The sequence below is a fragment of the Misgurnus anguillicaudatus genome, chromosome 12 (genome assembly GCF_027580225.2).
Source record: "Misgurnus anguillicaudatus chromosome 12, ASM2758022v2, whole genome shotgun sequence".
Lineage (NCBI taxonomy): Eukaryota > Metazoa > Chordata > Actinopteri > Cypriniformes > Cobitidae > Misgurnus > Misgurnus anguillicaudatus.
The window spans coordinates 38,627,434-38,647,143 of NC_073348.2; the positions used below are offsets into that span (position 1 = coordinate 38,627,434).

Sequence of the window (19,710 nt, forward strand, 5' to 3'; positions counted from 1 at the left end):
TTTTCATTGTGTGTTTATTTCTCAGAATTGTTTATATATAAGTACATTCTGGTCAAAGTTTTTAAAGTCCAATTCTCACCATTAACTACTTTTGCCTCAAAATACTCCTAATTACTGCTTATTAATAATTAGTAAAGTAGTTGTTAAGTTTAAGAATGGGGTAGGATTAAGGATGTGAAAGGGTTTGCGGAATCAGGCATTAATATGTGCTTTTTAAGTATTCATAAATAGTAATATTAATGCTAATAACCAACCAGTTAATAGTGAGAATTGTAAACTACACATGAGTGTTACCATTATTCTTATTAACTCACCAAAGTATTTAAAAAAACATGCATTTTAACTAGGGCTGTCAAAAAATTAATCGCGATTAATCGCATCCAAAATAAAAGTTTGTGTTTACATAACATATGTGTGTGTACTGTGTGTAAATATTATGTATATATAAAAACACACAGAATAATATATATATTTAAGAAAAATTGGTAATATTTATATATAGAATATTTATATTTCTATATTATATAAATTATATAAATGTATATACAGTATATAAATGCAAATATTTCATAAATATATACATGAATGTGTGTGTATTTATATATACATAATATTTACACACAGTACACACACATATGTTATGTAAACACAAACTTTTATTTTGGATGCGATTAATCGCAATTAATCTTTTGACAGCCCTAATTTTAACCTTATACTTTAAATGTTGATGTTATATCCACTATTGTATTATAGATAAATTACTAAGTAATCCCTGACTTTACTTTTTCAAGGTAAAGGTAGTTTTTGATATGCTTTAGCTATGATTTAAACTAAGGTAAACTACATATATCAGAAATAAACTACCCTAAAAGAACTCTATTGTTATTGAGTCTTTGCGTTAGTTTACCAAAAGTTACATTTGTTTCACAAAAGCCGTTTGTGTTGTGTATAGTTATGGTTATAATGTCAATGTCCTCTTACAAAGCGTTCCCTCTGGACTGTAAGATTAATGTTGTGCACATTCATTTCTGTGACTCAAACACATTTTTAGATCTCAGTAAAACATGAATGCAGTTGGTTTGGTGTAGGCTATTATTACAAAACTATTGTTTGCTGAATTGTCAAATTACAAACACTTATTACAGCAAAGCGCCTGAAAGTTCAACCTTGCTGATCCCACGGAGATATTTGAAGATATTTTTAGAAATGTTTTGGTACTTGAGAATAATGAGGTGTTGTTGAGATTGCACTGCTTGAAATGATTGATTCTGGCTCTGTTTGGATGAATCCTTTAATACAGCACATCATCTGAAGCGTGTTAAGGCTGAAGACCCAAGAGAAAGACTGCTGTCTTTATATGACATTCAAACTATATAATATACTGTATATCAGATCAGTCAGGCTGTGAACTAACAAAGAGGATCATAGTTTCAATCTGAGCGAGTACTTCACTTTCTATCATTCTGATTTCATCTGATCTCTGGACTGCAGGATCTCTGACCTGAGACCAGTGCCTGAATAAGTGCTGTCCCAAAAGGTTTTACAGCCTGACCATGATGTTAAAAGCAAAACAAACCAACCTGAGTCAAGAGTCACAAAGTAGAGCTGTCAAAAGATGAATGGCAATTAATCGCATACAAAATAAAGGTTGCATGCATGCATGTATTTAAGAAACATTTACATGTTAAATATTATGTTAAATATTTAGATGTATGGGCTTTTATTTATTTAGTGCAATGTAAAACAGTTTTAAACAATATTAAGCTAACAACATTTGTCCATTGGTAATCTCTTTAAACATTGTTATTATCAATTCACGTCAATATTCCTATGGCAAAAAATACATTTCTTTGGCAAAAAAAGTGTTATAAATATACAATTAAAAAACAAGTTGACTTAATTTCATGCTGCATTTTTTTTACATTGTACAGTGAAAAAAATTCATTCAATTTACTCATTTTTTAAGGTAAGTGGTTACAATCAATTTATTTAAGCTACATCTAAACAGAAGTTTTTATTTTTCTATTTTTTTTGTTTCAATTGATTGCAACCACTTACCTTAAAAAAAATGAGTAAATTGAATGAATAATTTTTTTCAGTATGTGCTACATTTTATAAAAAGTACAAAAGCTTAATGAAATATATTTTTGAATTTGAAAATATATTTAGTTTTAACCTATACATATATTAACATATATTTCAGGGGCAACAAATAGATTTCTAATTTTACAACCCATAGAGCACAAATATATTTATTTCTGGCCAAAATATACATTTATAAAATTTATAAAATATAAAATTAAATTAATTATAATATAAACCTGTTATATTTACAGGTTTAACATACAATCTTTTTTCCCAATGCAACATAAATGGCTTAAAATATATTTCAAAATATACAAAAATGACCAAAAAATAAATTGGTGAAAAATACATTTTTGTAAACTTATGTCAAATATATATAAATATATTTTTTGGCCATTTTAAAAATATATATTTTTGTTGTATGGGCATTTTACCATAGTTTCTTCATATTGCATCCCTTCAAATAAACAGCGTAAAAGAAAACATAAAGTCATGTGTGAGCATATAAGGTCAATTTAATATTTCTTTTATTTTAATTAGTTTTTACCTTTTTTGTACTACTAATAGCTATCTGTAGAAATTGTTAGGTGCATGATTATAAATGGTTATCATTTGTAAATCACTACAAATGTAATCACAAGGGGGCAGTAGAATCACATAACAGCACGTTCATCATGTTCAAAATGACTGTAATTTGACTCAGTATTCATAATTATAAGAAGTGATATCATAATTGATGATTGTAGTTGCATTGAGGTGAATGTGACCTTTTGAAATTAATGAGGTGACGTGAAAACATCAGCTGACAAAATTGAATAATGAGATGTACAGAATGAATTGTTTGTGTGCATGTAAAAATACTATTAGTAAAATGATTGACTTGAATATAAGCCACAGTATAGATGTGGGTAAACTGTATTCATCATCATTATACATCACCTAGATATGAATTGTCTGCACTTTCTCATTCAATCAGAGCTCAGCTCGGTCAGATAGGAGCGAGTGGAGGGGTTGGCGTTCCTTTTCCCTGAAGACAAATATTAAAGCATCACTCCTGCATCACTAGAGAGAGAGAGAGAGAGAGAGAGAGAGAGAGAGACATCTTCATCTCATCTGCTGCTGAGCGGTGAACATCTCCACATCAGAGACGGTAAGTGACTTCACATCATTGACACCTCACATCAACTTATATTTCCACAAAAATCTTTTACTTTTTATTGACGGTGTGCAGAATCTCCATCTGTGTTTGTCTAATGTTGAATGAACGATGCGTGCACGTGGCTTTGATTGATTTCATTCAAAACATTTGGTTGAAGTTGGTGCTGAATATCTACATGTGCCTGTTTGTTTGAATGAATGATCTGAAAGTGCTCATGAATCTGCTGAAGTAAGACTGTTATGTGTCATGTTAATTATTCAGCATGTTTGAACAAATATTTTCAATCTCTCGGACCTGTCATGGTAGCACGTTTCTATTATTAGACGTAGACGCAGAAGTGTAAGCACAGACGCATCAGCATTGCAAACAGAAAGCAGATGGCTGAGAAATTTGATTCACGCATGCTGTGCGATTCATGCCATGAGTGACATAAATAAATGCATTTGTCACTTTTAAATAGGATTTGAATGCTCTGAGATGCATGAAGGTTATTTTTCATCTTTAACTAGTTTCCTAACTAAATTTAAATTCAATAATTGCTTAGAATCACAGTGAACACAACATCCTCAAGAGCCGAATGATGCTTGTGTTATATAATTGAAACTTGAGTCTCTTCTCACTGTTCGTGCTCAAAGATCTGACGGCATTCAACTCAATAAATGCTTCCTGACATGCACATCTACAATAGAAAAGAACAAAGTAAATGCTCTCAGCTAAAAATGCCTTCTTACTTTGCATATCAAAGTATTTCATCAACAAACTGTGTATTGTCGAGATGCAATCACACGGCCGCAGGGCACCGCGGGCTGGAGAAGAGGTCACGCTTACGTCCAATCCAGGTTTTTTATCATCTAAACCCCGGCAGTCTTTTCAGTTCAAATCTTTGTCTAATTTCTCAATGCTTGACTGGAGATTTGCATCATTAGTTCTCCTGTAAGGTCACGAAACAAACTTTCAAGAGGAGGTTGTTTTGACATCTTTCTAATCTAATTCAGAATAGTGAACGATGATAAAACAAGTGCATTATTCGCCATATATGACAGACATTGTGATTAGTAAAACACCAGACAGACCGCTATGTGATGTAGATGCTCAGAGCTGAGAAATCATTGCATAATATATTTCTAAAGGGGAAACAAAAAAGCAGGGTGAGATTTATTTCATTGTATCTATCTTGAATAAACCGAATCTCTGTGCTTGATATATAGGTGGGCTGGGTGTCATCAGCCAAAAAAGAAAGGGAAGCAGAATATTACATAGAGGAAGAGAGAGATATTATTTTCAGTGTATGAATAAAAGAGTCCTCGGTTTGACAGGTCAGCTCAAATGCAGATGGATTTAACACTTCTGCATCCGATATTCAAAGGAAAACTTGTCAAAATGGCAGTAAAGGGATAAACGGTTCTTAGTAAGCCGGTAAGCCGCTTCTTACCAGTGAAGCTCTGGATGTGTCGTTTGATCATCTTAGTTAACCCAGCGAGCAGTAGCCATCATTTCATAACCTGAGTTGACTATAGAACCGATATACAATGCAAACAATTATTTTCAAGAAAAAACGTCTTATTATTTTTGTCTTGTTTTTAGTAAAAATATAAAAAAATTCTTAAAGGGGCCTTTTTTAAGATGTCAAATAAATCTTTGGTGTCCCCAGAGCACATATGTGAAGATTTAGCTCAAAATACCATATAAATAATTTATTATAGCATGTTAAAATTGACACTTTGTAGGTGTGTGCAAAAATATGCCGTTTTGGGTGTGTCCTTTAAAATGCAAATGAGCTGATGAAATTCAAACACTGATCACCATAATGGTGGTTTGTTGCTATTAAAACTTAATTGTGCTTTTCTCTGCACTAAATGGCAGTGCTGTGGTTGGATAGTGCAGATTAAGGGGTGGTATTATTATAATAAGAGCTCCTTATGACATCATAAGGAGAGCCAAATTTCAACAAACTATTTTTTTATGTGCTTGTAGAGAATGGTTTACCAAAACTAAGTTACTAGGTTGATCTTTTTCACATTTTCTAGATTGATAGAAGCACTGGGGACCCAATCATAGCACTTAAACATGGAAAAAGTCAGATTTTCATGCCATGACCCCTTTAAATTAAGATGCTTTTTTGATGAGCAAAACGACCCAAGAAAATAAGTCTAGTTTTTAGACAAAATATCAAATTTAGGTGATTTTGTGCATACAACAGGCAAAAGGAATCTGCCAATGGGGTAAGCAAATTTTTCTTGAATTTATGTTTAAGAAAAATTGTCAAGATTTTGTTGCTTACCCCATTGGCAGATTTTTGTGCTTGTTTTATGCACAAAATCTCTTAAATTGTATATTTTTGGTCTAAAAGCTAGACTTATTTTCTTGGGTCATTTTGCTCATGAAGAAAAAGCATCTTAATTTAAGAATTTGTAGATATTTTTACTGAAAACAAGACAAAAATACTAAGTAAGAAAGTCATTTTTTGCAGTGTAGTCCAGCTATACTTGTAGCCAAAATTTAATAATCAAATAACTTGAGATATTTTGAATCATGTAAGCAAAGTCAACAGTGATTGCAAGCTGTTCGCTTTCATTTATTTATTAATTTTATTGCATTTAGTTTTGGGCATAACATTTTCACTGACAGCCTAAATTTTGAGCGTAGATGTCTGGCTTGTGTGTGGACGGCTATTAGACGTCTTTTAAGCACAGAATTGGTTGCTGGGAAGTGAGTCAGATAAAATGTATCAAAGCTTTTAAACATTTTTATGCATGCACTTACAATGACTGTACAGCTTGGTAACTATAAGAAACATCACATGTCAACTCCATCCTTCCTGTTTTGCAGCTGATCGTGTTGTAAAAGTAAATCATATCCTGAGTAAAGATGATGTGATAATACATTAGTGCTTCTCAATTATTTTCTGTCACGCCCCCTCCCCTAGGAAGAGGTAAACATTTCGCGCCCCCCCCAACTCTCCGCCGCGACTGTAAATAGTATAATTTGCCTATAAAATTACACATCTGCAAAACATTGTATCCTTATTAACATTGAGAAAACACAAAAAGAAAACACAAAAAAAGAAATATCGATCAACTTACAACAAAGAATAACTTTATTAACATTGTTTTTTAGTCTGTAACAGAAAAGACTTAAAATGCATAAATTTGCCTTAAATAAAAAAATCAATCCTTATTTAAAGTATAATATTTTTTGACCATTTGATACTGAAAAATTAAATATAATAAATAAATAACACAAGTGGTTTACAGCGTGATTGGGGTGTAATGTCTTTAAAAATCACTTCCTGAAAAAGTATTTTCCCTGGGGTCTCGCGCGCCCCCCCTGGTGTCGCTTCGAGCCCCCCCTGGGGGTCCTGCCTCACTATTTGAGAAGCACTGCTTTAAAGAGATAGTTCACCAAAAAAATTATTTTCTCATCCTCATGTTGTTCTAAAGGCTAAAGCTTAATGAGTTTTTTATTTTGATGAACACAAAAGAAGATATTTTGATAAATGATGGTAAGCGCACAGCTGATTATAACCATTGACTTCCAGGAAAAACAAATATTATGGAAGTATTGTGATAAAATAATAAAGAAGATATTTTGGGGAATGATGGTAACCACAAACCACACGGTCGCCGAGATTTCAGCCAGTAAGATGTGATCCTGAATCAAAAATTGAAGAGTTTCGTTGCAAAACGAGATAAACACCATTTTTTTTATCGTTCAGAAATCTTGTTTTTTGGTTGTGCATTCCAATTAATTTCAATGCAACTGCAGTTGGTTTGTTTTTATTTAAACCTTCATAACTTAAAAAATACAGCTAAGTAGCACCATAAAACAAAATAATAACATGATAACATAATAATAAACATGTTTTGTCAAAAATGTTAAAAAATGGATTTATCTCGTTTTGCAACGAAACTCAAAACCCTCAAATTAGTGTGAAATAATAGTTTGAGGTGTATTTCTTTAAAGCCCCTAACCCAATCCTAAACCTAAATCTAACATGCACACTAATCTTAATCCTGCAATCTGATTGGTTAATAAAAATGTTGATCCAGGACCACATCTTACTTGGTGAAATCATGTTCACCATAAGCACACAGTCTCTTCCGAGGGGGCGCAAATTCAAAGTATGTGTTTGTTGCGTCATGTGAAACATGTGCATCATGCTTAATGTCAAAATATGTGCCTGTTGCACACGCGTCGAAAGAGTTTATGATAAAAGAGATGCTTACGTTCAGAAAATACTCTCAAGACACTAACTTAACACTTAACTCTGATTACACATGAGATTAAGCGAGTATCTGGCAAACGCGAGCGTCTTTTTTATCATATCAAACCCCTTCGAAGCGTCTGCAGCAGGCTTGTTTTGACATGACGTGTGATGCACATGGTCACATGACGCCCCGAACACATATTTTGACATGACGAGCCACACACATGACGGGCTACATAAATGTTTTAATGAGCTTCGCATGGCGTGCCCTCGAAAAAGAAGTCACCGGCCGCCACCGCAGTTGATGCTTGAATTTTGATGATATTTGTTTTTCCTACTATGGAAGTCAATGGTTACAATAAGATGTGTGCTTACCATCATTTATCAAAATATCTTCTTTTGTGTTCATAAAAAAAAGAAATTCATACGGTTTTAGATCAACATGATAAACTGACGACAGAATTTTCATTTTTGAGTGAAATCTCAGTGGTTTTCAAAGGGGTCCACAAGATGGTGCCAGGGGGGCCCCAGATTTATGTCATTTTATAAAATACATTCATTTATCATGAATTCTGTGTAATTAAACCTAAAAAATAATAAGCCAACTAACCAACAGCACTACTAGGTATAATTTTTTTTAGTTTTTGTCATAAATTTTTTTCGGGGGGCCGCGCACGCTGAAAAAGTTTGGGAACCACTGAACTATCCCTTTAAATTATTTTGCCAAGTGGTTTATGTCCTCAGGGCAACATATTGTGTTTACCCAAGGACAACATTTTTCTAAATAAAACCAACCCCAAACCCTAACCATAATCATAACCAAACCCTAAAATCAGATAAGTGAAAAACAATGGTCTAGAAACAGCTAATCCTGGTTGTAAGCTTAAACTTAAAACAAACTTTTATTGTTCTCATTTAGTTAAATCGATCTTACCTTCACAGAAAGACTTTTTTATTATAATGAGATGTGACTTTGTTTAAATCCATTTTATGCAACACATCCTCAAAAGCTCTTTTGCATTGGGAATAACTTGCTGTATTTTTCAAACAGGGAGGAAACTCAAAATTGTATTTTCATCGTACATTGTTTTAATAAAGGTGCTTGTGATATCTCACACGAGGCTTTGACTTGCATTTAAATATCGCTCAGCCCCAACACAGTTTTAAATCTGTAAAGCTGGGTTGTATTGTGCATTAAAGCCCTGGGTTTCTTTTAGACTTGATGTCAGTTTATGGAGAATTACTCTGGGCTGATGACGGCTCTCCTACACGCTGCCTGTGATGAATTTTAAGTGACAAGGGTTTCTCTCTTGGCAGAGGACCGAGGCAGATCCGGTGTCACTCTTCTCTAAGCGACTCACTAAATATGTGGCTGCTATTTCTCTTACACCTGATTTATTTATGTCAGCGTTGGATTCTGTTTCAAATTGATTATTTACGTTGAAAGAGGAAATCATGGAGGAGTAATGGCACAGGAACACAATGCAGGCTAGATTGGACTCCACATCTCCCATAAGAGCACAATGACTTTATGAGTCTTATACAGCTCTGATGATTTGTGGTATCAATATTTGTTTGAAGATTGTTTTATTAGTTTGGCAGTGTGATATATTTTCTTAAGGGAATTACAGTGAACTAATGTGACATGTTGGCAGGAAGTTTTGTCCTCGTTTCTTACGTTCATGATGTTCAGATCTCAGATTGTTTTCTCTTTTCTGTGCCAAATGTTAGATAAAAATGAAAAATTAAAACATAAAGGGCCATTCCATCGAATTGGTGCCATTTCTGTCCCCAGGACATTATATGTATACAACTAACTCTTAAATACATTTTGTTATTATGCAAAGTGTCCTGCATGTTAATCTAACACCGAACACTGAAAAACAGCTTTTTTTCCGTCCCTGCTCTTCATCTCTATACTTTTCCTTTAAACATAAAGCATAAAATTCTTCAGATATCTTTATTTTTTTGCATTTTTGGGTGGATCCATATGCAATCTTTGCTTTAAATGTTTTTTACCATTGAAAAAGTTAGATAAAATGCACATTTTAGTCATGTCCCCAGGATTTCACTCAGTCCTGTTACCCAACACGCTCCCCCTTTAAAAGGTAGGAATATTTCATGTGTCACATTTTTAAGAGGAAGTGACATCATCTGGATCTTCTGAAGGCCATATTAACATCAAAAGTAACTTTTCTCTTTTTTTGTATATTTTATGATATTGATACTATGACTTTGAATCTTAATGTTCGGTCCTGTACATATATTATTTCTTTGATGTTATCAGTTTATTTTACAATATTTTTTTTATAAATCACTAGATTCACTATTCACTAAATCACTGTTAGCACATATTTAATTTGATCTATACAAAAAAACTTACCAAAATGCCCTCAAAAAAATGTACTTTCACATTTGCCATTTTTACTGAATTCTTTCATGTTGTGATAACTTAAAAAAATAAATTTAACAATGTGAACTTAATTTAATCTAGTTCATTCAACAAATAAGTGTGTCTTGTCACCTTTACTTAAAACTTATTTGTTTAGCCAACATAACATTGTTGCATAAAAGTAACAGATTAATAAAACCAATACAGACTTGCATCTCATTGGCTGAGGATTTTGCAGTGTATTATGGGTAACTGTTGTTTTGGCAGAATTGTTGTTGAGTTTACTTAAACTTCTTTTGTAAAATGAACTAAATTATTGTTTGTTGAGATTACTTAAACAAATTGCATGGAACCTGTTGACATAATATTTTTAAGTAAACACAACACTTATCCTCCACTTAACCACCATCCTCTATTAAGAAACCATGTTAAAAAATAAAGTAGTTACCTGAGATTGACCAATAATCTTTTTTAAAAGTAAAGTATGTTTTTTTTAGATTTAGTGTTAAAAAAGATAAAAAATAAACTTTAATTTTGACGAGTTACTACATGCACATGGCACTGATTCGGTGGAATGGCCCTAAAAATAAAAAGTGATGTTCACAGCAATGTCATAGAAGAACCATTTTTGGTTCCACTAGGAACCATTTAGATAGCAGTTGACTCCAGGGCGGATTCGAACCGGAGCTGCCACCTTTGGCGCGAAACCGGTGCGGATTCGGCCCGAACTCTTTTTGTCCTTTTATCTAAAGACGGTAAATAATATGGAGTTGAAGGGAAATAGTTACATATATTTCTATAAGTTTAATACAGTAACAGCGCTTTATGTGAATCTTAGCCCTCATCTGGTTTTGGTCCAGCAGTTCCTCTCTTATGTAAGGACAGCTGATGTGTTTGTGTAAGGAGTTTTTAGTTAATGACTTTATAAACAGCATCTCTCCATTATCCACCCACAGCCCCAATTAATCCAAACGCCTCATTATACCAAATCATGTTAACCTCCAGGAAGATTTTGGATTGAAGCGAGGTGACCCACATCCTGAAAATGATGGAGGAGACAGAGGGGTACGTTTGGAGAGGGGAGGGGGACTAAAAGAGAGCAGGTGTCGTTCCTAAAGGCAGATGGATTGGTGGGGGTTAAACAAGCCTCAAGACGTATATAAATCACAAGAGAAAAGCTCACCAGACTGTATTACAGACAATAAAATAAACTATAGTGGATCAGCTGAGGATATAGATTTTGTGTGTTTGTGTTTATGTGTGTGTGCATCTGTGCATGAATGCGTGTGTGTGTGTGTGCAGAGATGTTGGCACGCTTAGTCAGGTGTAGAAAAGAAGCAGCTTTGCCAAATCCAAGCATGTTGACAGACAGCCGAGCTGACAGTCCTCATCAAACCGTGGGTACGATCTGTGTGCCAAAAGACTCATCTGCTTCCAGAACACCACGTTGTTTATGCCACATTCACATTTTATTATGTGAAATCCAGTTGCTGATGACTTCCAATTCAGTTCAAATGTTTTCTTTACTCGTAAGAGAAATGTATGTATGCTTGATAATTGAAAACATATTTAAATTATCCAAGTTAAAAGCGAACACATAAATGTAGAACTTTGTTAATGCTTCGATTTGTGGGAAATCTGCTGAGTTTCTATGCAGATTTTGTTTTAGTCTGGCTATCCCATCAAGCATTTTGTGTTTAATAGACTCCTAATAGCCGTGCACTGCCCAGACGTCTAGGCTAAAACAAGGGCTATCAGTGAAAATGTAATAGACGTCTAACAGTAGACCAAAAATAAATAAAAGCAAACAGCTTGTGATCACTGTTGAATGGATGGAATATCAAAAATAAAGATTTACATTTACACTCACCTAAAGGATTATTAGGAACACCATACTAATACTGTGTTTGACCCCCTTTCGCCTTCAGAACTGTCTTAATTCTACGTGGCATTAATTCAACAAGGTGCTGAAAGCATTCTTTAGAAATGTTGGCCTATATTGATAAGATAGCATCTTGCAGTTGATGGAGATTTGTGTGTTGCGCATCCAGGGCACGAAGCTCCCGTTCCACCCCATCCCAAAGATGCTCTATTGGGTTGAGAGCTGGTGACTGTGGGGGCCATTTTAGTACAGTGAACTCATTGTCATGTTCAAGGAACCAATTTGAAATGATTCGAGCTTGGTGACATGGTGCATTATCCTGCTGGAAGTAGCCATCAGAGGATGAGTACATGGTGGTCATAAAGGGATGGACATGGTCAGAAACAATGCTCAGGTAGGTTGTGGCATTTAAACGATGCACAATTGGCACTAAGGGGCCTAAAGTGTGCCAAGAAAACATCCCCCACACCATTACGCCACCACCACCACCAGCCTACACAGTGGTAACAAGTTCTCATTCTGTTCATGCCACATTCTGACTCTACCATCTGAATGTCTTAGAAATCGAGACTCATCAGACCAGGCAACATTTTTCCAGTCTTCAACTGACTAATTTGTGAGCTTGTGCAAACTGTAGCCTCTTTTTCCTATTTGTAGTGGAGATGAGTGGTACCCGGTGGGGTCTTCTGCTGTTGTAGCCCATCCGCCTCAAGGTTGTGCGTGTTGTGGCTTCACAGATGCTTTGCTGCATACCTCGGTTGTAACGAGTGGTTATTTCAGTCAAAGTTGCTCTTCTATCAGCTTGAATCAGTCGGCTCATTCTCCTCTGACCTCTAGGAATAAAAAAAAAAAAAGTTTGGTTCCGGTTGGTTGTCAGTTTAGGTCATGGGTCGGTAGGGAATTTATTTTATTTTATTTTATTTTTTTTTTTACAGTGGCAGCAAGGGATAGGTAGGAAATTTTTAAATATTTAAATTGAATAGCGGATATATTTGAGGTGACTTTGGCCATATTGCGTGTTTGTCTCACGCAGCGCAGAACCACGGATCTCCACGGATTATCTCTTTTTAATTGTGTGTGTGTGTGTGAGAGAGAGAGAGAGAGAGAGAGAGAGAACAGTAAATGCAGCTGAACGAATACACTGCGTGTTTTAAAGTAAAAAAATAAATAAATAACGAAACGCAATATGTGGAGGCCGGTGTTGAATCTGTCTGTATGATATGAAAAATATCTTACGTGAGCCTGTGGCTAAAGTATAAAAGTGGAACTCTTTGTAGCATAATCAGGGCTTGACATTAACTTTTTTGCTCACCAGCCAAAAGTGGCTAGTTGTTTTTCAAGGGTACTAGCCAAAGTTAAATTGTATATGATTAAATTTGACTTTGGCATCCTAAAATTACTTTAATTCGAGCAAATTTACTTGCTAAATTAGATGCAGACTGAATTTCAAATGCAGTCTGACTACCCGAATTAAGACAACATTTAGCTGGTATATAGCTGGTATATCAGTATAGATCATATAAGATGCATGAAAAACATGCTAGTAAGTAAGGCATAAATAGATTAACTTTGAATGAATATATTAAAAGTAGAAAAGGGGTGTAGAAGAAACACTAATTCTAAACTGAAAAGATAAACACAAAACCCATCGATAACCACTTTAAATATTTATTAACAACAGCAGTAAATACTGTCAAGATATGTACATTAATTTTACTGTCATGCAGATGTATTTTATAAGCTAAATGGTTTCTGATAAAAGTGATTTAAGACTTTTAATGACAAATGTCGGGAGGGCATTATTGTTAAATTAAAATGATGCGCGAACCTCTCGATGGCGGGTTTTCTTTGATTTCGTGTGCATTCAGATATGCGCTGACCCAGCTAACACACGACGTCCTAGTTACGTAATTTATTTGTCATTTTTGGTAATTTCATGACTTACCAGCTGGCAACGTAACTGTTACGTCCTAGGGAGGTAATTTCATTACCATTACAGTACCAAATCACTACGTCGCCAGTACGGTCTCCTAACGTCGCGAGGTAACCAAGTACGTTCCAGTTAGGTAATACATTCGTACTATTTTGGTAATTTCATAACTTACTGGCAACGTAACTGTTACGTCCCATGGAGGTACTTTCATTGCTATTACAATTATATAAATATTCATATTCTATTAAGGTTAGCTTGTTAGAACTTTTCTGTCTCAAAGTTTCCCTTAAATAAGTCAAAATAGAATAGATATTTAACCACCTTACGAGCTGCTTTTTACATAGGAAACAAAAAACAGCACGCATCTCCCTCCTTCAGCTGAACTCAATCAGAGCGTGTAACCGCGCATGCACAGCACGGCATCTGACAGGACCGGTCGTTTTTCTGACTGAGAGACAAACACAAAACTTACCAACACAAAACTTTTAATCCATTACGTTGTCACGACGTGCCCACGACAGGCAGATTACGTTGAGAAGTTACGTTGAGGCGACGAATCCAGGAATTTTACTTTTCCGGTCGCCACGACGTAAGTTTGGTAATCATATTACGTCGACGTAACAGTTACGTATTTGTGTTAGCTGGGGAATTTCTCTTCGCTCTTGCCCTGAGAGTTTGCACGCAATTTATATCTAATCAATCACTTCCATGCAATTGTTTTATCTTTCCCGAAGTGTGTATGCGCTCAGACTGCGTCCTCTTGTGCATTCGCAAATCCATCCGCTCTCGCGCGCTCTCTGGAAGGTGACGCTTTGGTCCGCAACGCCCCGCTGATCGCGTGCGCGTCTCTCAACAGATCTCTGTGCGTTGCTCTGGGTGCAGAATGCTCATGGAAGTTGTAGTTTCCCAGTGTCGCATTGCGTATTGTTTATCATTTCGCATAACTTTTAAGAAAACAGACCCGCCTTACGGCCGAAATCTTACCCGCGTTTGGCGGTGTTAATGTTAAGCCCTGGTCATAATACCATAAATTCAAATATTATAATTCACTTACTGCCAGCAAAAATGAGCCTTGGTTTGTGCTCTCTGGAAGAGAAAAGCCCACTTGCATATCGTTGTTCAGCTCGTCTTTTTTTGTCTGTAATTTACAACTTTCGGCGGGGCAAAAGATCACGTTGCTGTGCACGAAACAGCTCGAATGCACACCAAAAATTATCACTTTACCAGTGCTTTTGTAAGTGGCGACAACGATCTGTGAACTATTGTGTTAACGACTGTGTAGCTGCTTTGTTTGTTGCTGGAGGACGCGTGCTTTACAAAAACGGTGCTGTACTAAAAGGTAAATTATAGTTCGCCTCAATTTTTTTTTATTTGTGTATTTATTTAATGTGTATTATTTCTTCCCCAAGCTCATAAAATAAATTTGGGTCGCACATAAATTGGCAGGGTCGGTCGGAAACCGGAACCAAACTAATTTTTTTTTTAGGCCCTAGCATCAACAAGGCTACACAGGACTGCCGCATACTGGATGTTTTTCCCTTTTCAAACCATTCTTTGTAAACCCTAAAAATGGTTGTGCGTGAAAATCCCAGTAACTGAGCAGATTGTGAAATACTCAGACTGACCCATCTGGCACCAACAACCATGCCCCACTCAAAATTGCTTAAATCACCTTTCTTTCCCATTCTGACATTCAGTTTGGAGTTCAGGAGATTGTCTTGACCAGGACCACACCCTAAATCATTGAAGCAACTGCCATGCGATTGGTTGATTAGATAATTGCATTAATGAGAAATTGAACAGGTGATGTCACAGATTTGTATTAATTGAATAAAGGCAATGAATAGTTTATTTTGACAAAAACAACGGTCAAGTTTATTTGGCTAGAAGTGGGTCACTCATAGCCGGACTGTATCGGGTGTATAGTTAACCTATAGATGGTGAAGTGATGACTATGCTTGCTGGGTATGGCTCTTTGACATTTTTATTAATGCAATAAATCATCAAAGTAATTTCTGGTTTCTTGCACTAATAATGTATTTGGGGAAATTAAATGAAAGTCCTCATATGGTGGTACTCATGAGTAAAATGTGCATTTTTGGTTATAAGTGAAACCTTATAAAATGTTCATGCAATCCATCACACATGGTTTACTGAGATTGTGATGTTTATATCAATTTCGCTCAAACATTTCGATGCTTTGCTCGCTTTGACTGCCGGGATTTCCTGGCTCTTTAACCATTAATGCAATAATGCGATCAATGACCCAGCCTGGAAAATGACATTAAGCACTGAAAAAAATGGACTTAGTGGGTCTTTGAATTTAAATAAAATAAACATGTATATGCAACACAAAATATTTATATTCCTTGTGTAAACATAATTTAATTGATTAGGATTAAAATGTTTTGTTTGAATGTAAAATGAACACATTATTCTCACATTGATTAAAATTGATTGAATTGAATACTTAAAACAATAAAATTGGGTTTGGACACAAAACGGCACCTCCTGAGCAGCAGGGGCAGTATAGCTCATTGAGAAGGACATCGATTGCCATAAAAGAAGAATAAAGATCGTTTTTTTGGGCGCCAAAATGAAGACTCAGCACAGCAGTCACTGCCAGTCAGTCAGAAGAACTCTCTCAGACGGACATCACGTTATTAAAGTAAGTTATATTATTTATTTATGTTCGCTTCATACGTGATATATCTTCACTAGATAGACTATTTTTTTGTTTACAATATGTAGCCATTGCAATGACTTGTAGTAAATATTAGTTTGGAGGAGGTTGGTGGAGTAAGTCAGTCAAGCTTATAAAGAAAAACACAGCGTTTTAAAAACGTCAGCTGTTTAATGTTATTTCACGTTTGGTAGTTTTATCTGAGTTGAAAACTGTCAGCTTTGAGTTGACTTTTGAGGCACTTTTTACTCAGTTGTTCTATGGAAACCTGTCAGGACAAATAAAACGCTAACCAAAAGTTATTCTGTCCAGAGTAACGTTATCCATGTAAGTAATTTACCAGATGATATCAATTAACTACATTAATAATGACATTGCGTATGAAACAAACGGTCTGCTTAATCAGATGAACAGACCCGGGTCAGTTATTCGTGACTTCGCTACGCCACGAGCAACACTTGATTCTATTAGAAAAAGCTTTTTTAAATGTCTCGCGTGACGTCTGGTATAGTAATTGAAAAAAAAAATCGCTTTGTGCCACCCCTTAAAGCTGACGTTTTCAGAAGAGCACCTTGTTGTTTTAAGATCTCATTTTGTCCAACATTGCGTCCTATGACAGATATAATACTTATTTCATTATTGCTCTGTGTATGTGTGGTCTTAATCATTTGAGGTTGTGTGTTGATTTCACCTCTGAATACTTCCTCTTATAGGTCCATCATCCTTGCATGCGCTACACAGCATTGGTAAGTCATTTCTTTCACTTTTGTACTGCTGTTAGGAGCTAAATCTTATTTTGTAACTAATATACAATTATTATTCTTTGACTCGCAGTACTCAAATATACAATGGTTGGTTAATTTGTTTTCAGGTAAATGCTGAATTTGAAAGAATCACTACTGTCTTATGTTCCTGCGTGTCACCTGGACCTCCAATCCAAAAACCTGATGAAACTCTTCTATCAGAAAGGAGGACAGCTAGCAAAAAGGCTTCAAACAATCAATGATCAAATGACAGATGTAAGTAATATAGATTCATAGACATAAAATGTGTAAACATTGTTGGAAGTACAGAACATTTAGTATGTTTTAGTTACAACATCTTTTGGCACACGGGTCATTAAAACACCTGGGAAGATTTAAAGGGGTAGTTCATCCAAAAATAAAAATTCTCATCACTTACTCCCTATCATGTTGTTACAAACCCCTATAAATGTCTTTGTTCCGATGAACACCAAGGAGGACATTTTGAGGAATGCCCGCAACCAAACCAATCATAAGCCCCATTCACTTCCACAGTGGGGAAAAATAATACTATTGAAGTGAATGGGGCCCACGAACAGCCCGGCCGCAAACATCCCTCAAAATAAATATCCTCCTCCATGTTAATCAGAACAAAGACATCTACACAGGCCTGCAACAACATGAGAGTGAGAAAATGAGAGAATTCACTTTTGCTGTGATTGTCAGGTATGGTAGCACACACTCGAAATGTGGCCTCTTTATTTAACTCAAACCAGTGTAGTGAACACACACACACACACACACACACACACCCAGAGCAGTGGACAGTGCAGCTGCCTTGCTTTGTAACCCATATATTTGTAACCAATTGTAACATGCTGTGGCAATGCACATGGGTCTGTATACTTACATTTATATTTGTTTGCATTGTACTAATTTCCAATGACACTTTTATTGTAACAGTAATCTTTTTTCTGTTTCTTTAACTACATTTGTTTGTTTTTTACAGGGCATGGATGAAGTCAGCATCAGTGAGGTCATTTGAAGACACCAATGTTGGGATTTGTGCTCTCAAACAACATGCTTCTTGTGATGAAGAAGAGGATCTTTGTATAGTCCTGGAAGGCATGAAGGTGTTGCAACATCGTGCCATGTTGTTTGAGCTGATGTATGCCTTAAACCTGAGCTATCCTGATCTCCGCTTTATTTTTGAGGAAATCCAAAAGATTTTAATGGAACTGCATTGAGAGTAACTTTAACAAACAGTTTCTTTCAGTGAAAGGATCAGAAAGACTGTGCTGCTCATTTTTGACTTTGTTTATCTGTTTTAAGTGTTTTCTCTTATTAATACATTAACCGTTTGCTGCTCAGAGTCGAGTTTGGGAATGGTTGTTGTGTTTTTTTTTTTTTGGATCTATTATTAAAAGTTTATACAAAAGCTGTAGCTCTGACTTTCTGAAGGATTGATATTTTCCAGTTTGTAAATCCATTTTAAAAATAATAGTACTTACTGTTTTGCATGTCTCTTTGGAATGCAGTGTTTGTGTTTTAGCACTTCTAAATCTACTGTGATAGTAACTATTTTAAACATTTGGGTCAGTTTCATCCTAATATAACTAGGGCCTAGTCATGAATTAATCTACAACCTGTTTGGGAAATTGCCCCTTTATGTATGTACTGCATGTGCTGATTGTTGTAATAGTTATTGACTGTTATTGAATTAATGTGTAGTGATTTAAATGAATTGATGATCTGAAAGCAGTGGTTTGCCTCAATATCACTAAACATTTGTACAAAACTCTTTGCTTTTTATGTCAATGCAAATGTATTTTGTATTTAAAAAGAAATAAATAACATTTGGATAATTATGGGTGATTATTCTGGTGCCAGAGACATAATGAAATTGCTTTAGAGTTACATAATCCCATAATATAAGCATTAAAAAAGCATGTTGGAATTACAGATGAAAATCTAGTCCCCTTACATAATTAAATTACTTAAACATTACAAAATAAATGTGTTATAGTAAAGAGAAATATCACTTTGAGTCAACATATTTGTATTAGACTACTTAAAATAATTAAAATGTTTTGGTCTGACACATAAAAATTATTTGAGGAAAATTATTTTGGTTTTAAACAATCGGATCATGTGGGACCGATGTACACATTAAAATTACGTAAATTGAAAGGATTTTTTTTTTCAGTGAGGGCACATTGATGTTCTGCCCCAACCCTAACAAAAAGACATGGACTGCTTGCTTAATCTAATATAATCTGTGACTAAAGCTTTTTGGTTAACCTGTAGAGCAAAACACCCTTTACTGTCTTCTGTTTGTGTCTCTGTGTATTAATCTAACGTTCAGTCAGAATTTCAGCGTTTATATTTAAGTGAAACACTGCAGTTTCTGTCCACATCAGCATCTTTGCTCCTAATGTTTTCTGCACAGCTGATGTAAACACATTTTATTTTTGATTGAAAATACAGAACGACATCAGAGAGGCCAGAAACGTCTGCTTGTGTCAGAGATGCACGCTACGCTACACTGCAAAAAATGACTTTCTTAAGAAAATAAGTCTAGTTTTTAGACAAAATAAGTGAATTTGTGGATAAAACAGGCAAAAAA

The 19,710-nt window shown here is 35.2% G+C and overlaps 1 protein-coding gene and 1 long non-coding RNA gene across 2 annotated transcripts in view; both read left to right on the plus strand.

Moving 5' to 3' along the window:
- The first annotated feature begins 3,094 nt into the window (after positions 1-3,094).
- Positions 3,095-19,710, plus strand: part of rph3aa (rabphilin 3A homolog (mouse), a) — a 40,324-nt gene continuing 23,708 nt past the window's right edge. Inside the window, exon 1 of the mRNA XM_055207505.2 lies at positions 3,095-3,235. The gene's annotated coding sequence lies outside the window, so the exon portion shown is untranslated. The remainder of the gene's footprint in view (positions 3,236-19,710) is intronic.
- On the plus strand, positions 15,942-19,290 carry LOC129437993 (uncharacterized). The gene is made up of 4 exons (XR_012372655.1): positions 15,942-16,326; positions 17,055-17,087; positions 17,213-17,360; positions 18,094-19,290. It is a non-coding gene; the product is annotated as an uncharacterized lncRNA (long non-coding RNA).